This window comes from Palaemon carinicauda, chromosome 14, assembly GCF_036898095.1.
Source record: "Palaemon carinicauda isolate YSFRI2023 chromosome 14, ASM3689809v2, whole genome shotgun sequence".
NCBI lineage: Eukaryota > Metazoa > Arthropoda > Malacostraca > Decapoda > Palaemonidae > Palaemon > Palaemon carinicauda.
The window spans coordinates 136,993,339-137,000,615 of record NC_090738.1 but is presented as its reverse complement, the minus strand read 5'-3'; positions in this window follow the sequence as shown (position 1 = coordinate 137,000,615).

The following is a 7,277-nucleotide window of genomic DNA, read 5'->3' as shown; positions in this document are numbered from 1 at the left end:
GTAGTGGTGGATGTTTCACCTACTACTGCACTCGTTCTTACGAGTGATCCCAAAACGTAGACGTCCTCACAAAGAGACTGGATACGGTATAAGTAATGCAAGGCGAATACAGGATTACCCCTTCACAAGGCTGTATACGCAATGCTTTGCAGAGAACAGCTTAGTTTAAAAGTTACAGAAGCTCCCACAGCTCTAACTTCATGAGTCTTTACTCTTTCGACATCTTATGATCTGTCACACAACAGTGTGAAAGAACCTTTGTAATTAAAGTCTATAAGAGATGATAGAGCGTTTTAGACATAGATAGCGCAGGCTTCTTGACCGTGCACCAAAGAGTCATGAATAGACTCTTAACTTCTTTGGTCCTGTCCTGATAAAACTTCATCGTTTTAACCGGGCAAAAAACTCCCCTCAGCCCTTCACAAACCAAATTCGAGAGGATAGTGATCCCGAAAGATTTAGGCCATGGATGAGAAGGACGTTTGTTAATGACCAAGAATCCAGGTTGCAAGGTACCTATGGCTTAACCATTGTGAAATCCATGTTCTTGTTAAAATAGTGAACTTCACTGACTCTCAACTATGGTAGACTTACTCAGAAAGTCTCCAAAGTTAGGCCTTAAAAAAAAACCAAGTGTAAAGGCTCGAATCTGTCACTACCGCAAAATTCCAGAAACGACCCCTCAATTCCAGGCTGGCGAATCTTGCTGACACTTCCAAGTCATCTCAAATGATCTGAGAAAATCTAATAAGGTCTTTATTTGATAGATACAATCTTCTGCGTCTGAAGACAGCTGCCCGCATACTCCTGTTCCCTTTGATGGTCGAGAAGGAAAAATGTGTTTTCTTCGTCTAAGAAGAAACAGGCCACTTGTCTTAGAGTTACCAAATGAAGAGACGGCTTTAGCTCTACACCACTCCATAAAACCTCCTATTTGGGCAAAACATTGAGGCAAAGGTCCTTTGTACAAGTGATAGCCTCAGCTGTCTCCTTCGAACAACCCTCTAGATCTTAGGGGATTTCCAAAATACTGGAGGCAGCTAGACCTAAATCTTGATGGTTTAAAATAAAGCGTTCGTGATCCCGACACTGGGAAACGGACTGATGACATGCTTCCAGCATACACCCAGCATGGTCCCAGCAAGAGTCCAGTATGGTTCCAGCCTGCTGTATATGCTCAACATGTCATGAGAGAGTGTCAAGATCTAGACCTCCTTTCAAAACACATCCAGATCGGTCGCAGGAAACCGATATTGAAGCTAGGCTTCTTGAAAAGAAACATCAACAACGTGAACCTCATGCTGTGAGGTTAAGACCTGATCGTGTGTAACCAGCAAATTTTTCAACACACTTAAAGCCAAAGCTTGACGCGAGGAAGCGTTAGTTGCGAGGCCAGAGAGACGCGAAGGAGAGACAAGTCTGTCCATACTGCTGTGAGAAAAAGACTTGACTGTATGCGTCTAGCATGCGACTATAATGTCGCATGTGCTTGCATTCCCGTAAGGTGCCAGCATGCTGTATGCGTTCACCTTGTCGAATGGATACAGCGCTCTGTGTGCGTCTCGCCTGTTGTAAATCTACAGCGTGCTGCAAGGAGGCAACAGCATCGTGTCCGGTCAGTGGCGCAAAGAAGCAACTGTTAGTCTATCATGACGCGGGAAAACCTGACTGACCTTATCCAGTATATGTCCAGGCTGGCACATGCGTCTAGGTTGCTTAGGATTTCAGATTGCCCTGTTTGCCGAGAGTTGCCCGCGTGTAGCATGCGTCCGCATGAGTGGTAGTCGCGTGTCCCGCAGACCGCGAAGATGGGACAACTTGTTGAAAGGATCAACTTTGACTGTCAGCGTCCAACATACGACCAGACTGGCGTCTGCGTCTGTGACTGCGTGTGCGTCTGCGCTGCTACAATCGTCTGCTCTAACGCTTCCCGTAACACGGGCATATCTGCGCGAGAAAGCGTTGCTGACCATCGGAGAACTATGCTGTCTGATACTAACGGAAAACCATTCCTTTGGTCTATGGTAGTCCTTACTCTTTTAGGAGAAAATTTTTTTTCCCTCCGAGAATCATAAACGCTAAAATGAGATGAAATTGACCTCTTTTAGCTCAGACCAAACCTACACTCGCGGGGCAGCGTGTGCGCCAACTCAAGCGTGAGCGAAGGCTATGAGAGATCATCAACCGCAGTCCCGTGAGCGAACTGGGAGAGTCCTTATGACATTTCCAGCGCGCCTTGTGCGCAACCTGAACGTATCCAATGCTGTGAGATACCGTCAACAGTAGTCGCTAGACCCCAGAAGAAAGTACTAGACATTTCCCCAAACTGGGGGAGGAGAAGAAGTGTGAACAGAAGCAAACTGAGCACCTTTTCTTTCGAAGAATTATGTATCTTACCCGATTTTGGTGGTGACACGTTGCCTTTTTCCAACAGAAAAAACTTCCGGCGAACATCAGTTACTGCGGGATAAGTTACTAGAAAACATATGACTCCTGAAAGGTCTTGGACATATTGATTGGTGACTACCAAGTCTAGGTTTTGCGTCCTTCGACGAGGACAAACTCTTTCTTCCCTGAATGTGCTTCAGATTCCAGAGGAAGAGCCAGGATTATATGCGACTTGTCTGACTTCCGCTTCTCTCGTGGAAGAAAAATCACACACGATTGCTTCCCGTTTAAGCATTGCAACACACCTGCTGCGAGGGTATGATCTGTTCGCGTGCATACATGACGAGTAACTTCCTAGTCTAGTAGACAGGGAGAACGTAGAACGTCATCCTCGTCAGGGAACTGCGTCCTGATACGCAGAAAAAAGTTACAAGATCCATGATACCATAGCGATGACGAACTGATAGCTTCAAGACATTCCAACTTCACTCTTTTCAAGATACTATGTCACATGGTGGTGACGTCATAGTTCGACAATCGTAGGCGAAGAAAAGAGCTTTACTTCATCATTCCAAAGCGGAGAGGGAACGTCTTGGACTGCATCAATAGGATCGCTCGGCGGAACATAAGTTTAATGCACAAGGTCAGCAATGTACCTCAGCCTACCGACCTTCCTTCTCCCCGAGATTGGAACGTAAGGAAGAGGTATAAGGCTAGGAGTAAGACGAACACAAACAAACACCTCCTCCAGAGCACTGTGCTATGTTTACGAGTCACTAAACAAAAGCGTTTTAAAACATAATACATTAAATCATAAAAGATCTGCCCGTGGTGGGAGATATACATTACTCTTACACTCTATTCTCATAAAGGCCTTAATGCACTTCCTGCTGTTGCAGTTGCAGGCGCTGCATCAACCTCTACAGTAAGGTTCGCTACTTCTCTGAGAAAGATTTAATGTTAATTCATCTATTTATCTATTTTCTTATTAACTTACTGAGCCATCTTTCCCTATAGGAGCCCCTTGGGTTAAAGCATCCTGTTTTCTCAACTAGGGTTGTAGCCTGGCTAGTAATAAAAATAAAATAGAGACAACATCAACTCAACTAGCGAAAACTCTGAAATCGGAACGAGGAGCAGCAGGAATAAAATACTGTAAAAGGGAAACTCTTCAGAAAAATTCTCATGAGTTTCTGAAAGTTATTCCCTTCCTCCTACAATACTCTATCCTAGGAAGAGAAGTCTTGATTATTAGGAATCCACTCCTTAGGATTCTGAATTCAGACCTCAATGCTTAGAGGTTTTAATTCTAGTTCTCTCAACCAAGAGTTAGCCCAGCAGGCCTTGGTCCGAGAAGATAATATCTTTCTACTTAAGATTTATTTCTTAATATAGCGCCTGGAGCAAAAATAACTCAACGCTAGACGATCATGATTAGGTAGACATCAAAGTCTATTGTCATAGGTAGCGAAGTGTTAACACTGACGCTGAAGCTTCCACACTGGCGCTGAAGCGTCCACACTGATGCTGAAGCGTCCACACTGACCCTGAAGCGTCCACACTGACGCTGAAGCGTCCACACTGACGCTCCGTTCCACTGATGCTTCGCCGGCTCTGCTGTCTATCATGTCGCTTGGTAGCATGCTCTGCTGCCTGGCGAACGTTGGCGCGCCTGAATAGACTGATACTAGGCACTATGAGCGGTCGGTTTGCGTTGAGCAGGTAATCGAAGTGATGCATCCACTTCCTCCCACCGTTGAACATTGCGGCTGGTAGGCCGCCTGTGCGACAACGAGTCATCACCGTTAAAGATACGTCGCCAGTACGACCGTGTCAAGACCAGAATCGTGACACCCAACCGCACTGTCAACGGCAGGTTGATAAGACTGCATAGACGAAGATATTTGCTGTTTCACGCCTAACAGCAAAGATCAAGAATCAACCTTAGACGAAATGTATTCAGCATTATCTTCGTCGATCTCTAGCGCTTGCCACTGTCGGGAGACGACACCTATCAGGTGGAGGCTTCGGCAATAAGTCTGCGCCGCATGAAACGTAACATACGCAGAATGAATCTAATTTTGTTTTCAGCTTAGCGCCTGAAACGCGCGTACAGTGAACCCTCGCTACTTCGCGGTTCGACCATCGCGGATTCACCACTTCGCGGATTTTTTCCATAACCCATATATATACAGTAATATATATATATATATATATATATATATATATATATATATATATATATATATATGTATGCATGTATTTATGTATATATGTAGGTATGTATATGTGTATACATATAAATATATATATATATATATATATATATATATATATATATATATATACACACACACACACACACACACATATATATATATATATATATATATATATATATATATATATATATATATATATATATATATATATCTTAAGTAGGAAGATGTGATGTAGTTCTAAGGGAAAAGTATGGGAAATATGTCTGGGTAATAAGCAAAGCTCTACCTCCAGTTTGTTCCTACATTATGATCAGAGATAAATGTAAACAAAACATTGGTTGCCATTTTTTATCGTGCTTTTTAGCATGTTTAGGAAATGCATGATATAAAATCACCTTTAATATTTGTGCCTGTTTTAGTTTAGGGTACTGTAGTACATGCATTAAGTGTTCTGTACATTAAAGGGTAGTTTGTTAACAGTACTACGTACAAGGGAAGGTTTTAAAAGTCTGAATATACATGTTGAATAAATGGGTAAATATGGTGTCACTACTTCGCGGATTTTCACCTATCGCGGCCGCGACTGGAACCTATCTACCGCGATAAACGAGGGTTCACTGTATAATGTTTGAAAACACTAATACTTTGCTTTATCTATAGCGAGGGTGAGCGTTCTGGGGATCGACAGAAAACGCTCGAGAGGACTTCTGTTCGGGTCTTAAAAAAGTGTAACGCCTGGCTACCCTCTCGATTCCTTTCGCCGTTCGACTTAACTTCTCCCCTGGGTCTGGGAGCTTGACAGAGGTCTAAGGCTAGGATAACGACAGGTCTGAAGAGAAAAACTCTCCACTGAATAAAATTCACTGCATAATTAACACTAAAAAATTTGCATTTTACTCTTTGGTAAGAAGATAGTTTCACAATTATTTGAAAACCAAAGTATACGTTATCTCAAACGAAATGAACTCTTAGAGAGAGACTTACAATTCTGTCAATGGTTTGAATGGGAATGAAAAGTCACTGAATCCCATAAAAATGCAACAAAATATTAAATATTAAATATTACCTTAATAGATATACTGTAATATTTAAAAATTAAAATAAACCCTTAAATTAAGGGGTTCCAATAAAAGACGAATCATCACTCGTACCCATTGGAACATCTACAATTCATATACGAACAATTTTAGTATTCCAAAACCACCAAGCCAACAACGATACATAGAATCGTGCGCTACATCAATGTAAAGAATACTGCATCGTATAAACATTAACTGAACTGTAACTTCCTTTAATCTCTGACTAAGGAAAAATACTGAAAGGACCAATTAATTGCAAAACAAAATGTTCCTTTTATATAGTACAACTTACAAACTTGAGAAGTAAGAAGAATGTACTATTCGTAAAATTCGCTACAAAATATTGTAATATTGTAACGATACTGACAACTGCGTAACAAAAATGAACTGAATGCTAGTTAATCTTTCCTTTTATATAGTACAACTTGAAAACTTGAGAAGTAAGAAGAATGTACAATTCATAAAAATCGCTACAAAATATTGTAATATTGTAACGATACTGACAACAGCGTAACAAAAATGAACTGATCGCTAGTTAATCTTTGCAAATAGATCGAAGATTATCTAAAGAAAAAACTATTAAAAGGATAAAATTTTCTCAAAATAATAATCCTTTAATTTAAATCATAACTTAATACTTCAAAAGAAAGTCTTTACTTATCATTCTTTGTAAAAAGCAGGACAGACTATTAGCCTACGAAAGAGGCCTACATACCGCCCTAATGCTTTCGTTAGGTTTAAAATAGGTTGAAAAACCTTTTAATTCTACCTTTTAAGTTATAAATACGTGATCACAGATCAAATAAAACAAAAAAGCGAAAGCTCAAACTCAAAAAACATTAGTACATCACCAAATAATGTCCAAAACAGAGTAATAAAGCGAGAGAGAATTTCCAATGAACAGCCAGCTATGGCGGCAGGAGAAAATCTGAAGTAGTTGGGTATAGTTCCACCTGTTGTACCGCGAGGGCGCTAGTGTACACCTGGCATATCAGCAATAAGTCACGAGATTTTGAATTTTCTGCCGGCGTCAAAAGACTTTAGCCATTATATAACCAGCGGGTAAGTTTTATATTTAAAAATGCAGGTTAATCACGAGTGAATTCCTATGATGTTGCCAAAACGGCGGCAGGAGTAAATCTGGTGCTGGATGGAATAGTTCTGCCTAGCTCCGGTGGTGGCGCTAGTGTACACCTGGCAACTATATCTGCGATTGCCGCGAGTTTTTGAATTTCTGCCGGATGTCAGAGACTAAAGCCATTGTTATATAACCAGCGGGTAAGTTTGAGGTTTAAAAAGGAGTATACTGTATATTTATGTGTATTCATGGATGTGTGAAATGCATCGAGTGAATTCCCTATAGGCCTATTTCTTATCAGAAATAAAGTTCACTGATATTTTAGATTGCGAGCGAGCTCCCAGAGCGAATAAAACTTGTGAACTGAGGTACTACTGTATATACCTTTATTGTTATCCTTGACCTCATGAAACCTAGATCTGGAAAAAACTTATAACTTTATTTTATATTTCAAGATAATTTGAGTGTACAGGATATAGCCTACTGTACTAATGAATATTGGTTTTATGA